We start from the raw sequence: 929 nt of genomic DNA on the forward strand, positions 1-929 counted from the left end.
GGGAGCATCTGTAATTGATACGCATTTAGAAATTACAAGACGGCAAAGAAACAAAAAAATGAGGTCCACATTTAAGAAAATAAATAGTAATAATCAGTCCTGAAATGATAGCTATGATGTTGAATTTATTAGAAAAGGACATTAAAGTAGTTATTATAAGTATATTCAAAAAATTAAAGAAGATATGTTCTTATTGAATTAACATTTAGGCAAATCCCAAAATAGAATCAGGAACGATTTAAAATGTAAATTATGGAACTAGTACAATAACTAAAATGAAATTTTCACTTCATGTACATAACAGGAGATTGAAGATGACAGAAGAAAGAGCTCAGGAACGTGCAAGAAAGATCAATAGAAAATTTCCAACCTGAAGAAAAGATGGGAGAAAAGATTAAACAAAAATAAACTCTTCTACATCAGAGTGGGAGTAAATAATATTACAACCACTTTGGGGTAATAATTTGGCAGTTTCACTCAGAGTTAAACATAGTTACCAAGTGACCTACAAATTACACTGCTAGATTTTTACCCTCAAGAAATGGAAACATAGATCCACAGAAAGACTTGCATGAGTGTCCATGGCAAAAATTTTCAGAATAGATAAAAACTGAAAACAACCCAATGAACACCACAGATGAATAAGCAAATATTTGCATATTTATGTAAACAATACTACCCACAATCAACAACAAAATATATGATCTACTAGTACACCTCATATAATGGATGAATTTCAAAAAAAGGCTGATCAAAATAAACCAAACTTAGAATAGCACATACAGTACGATTTCATGTGTGTGAAGTCCTAGAACAGGCAAAACTAATATTTAGTGATAGAAATCTGATCTGTGGTTGCTGGAGAGGAACCAGGTGGGAAGACTGACTATGAAGACCATATGCCAAGTTTCTGAAAGGATGGAAATGTT

The sequence above is a fragment of the Galeopterus variegatus genome, unplaced genomic scaffold, assembly GCF_000696425.1.
Source record: "Galeopterus variegatus unplaced genomic scaffold, G_variegatus-3.0.2 Scaffold9572, whole genome shotgun sequence".
Taxonomy (NCBI): Eukaryota; Metazoa; Chordata; class Mammalia; order Dermoptera; family Cynocephalidae; genus Galeopterus; species Galeopterus variegatus.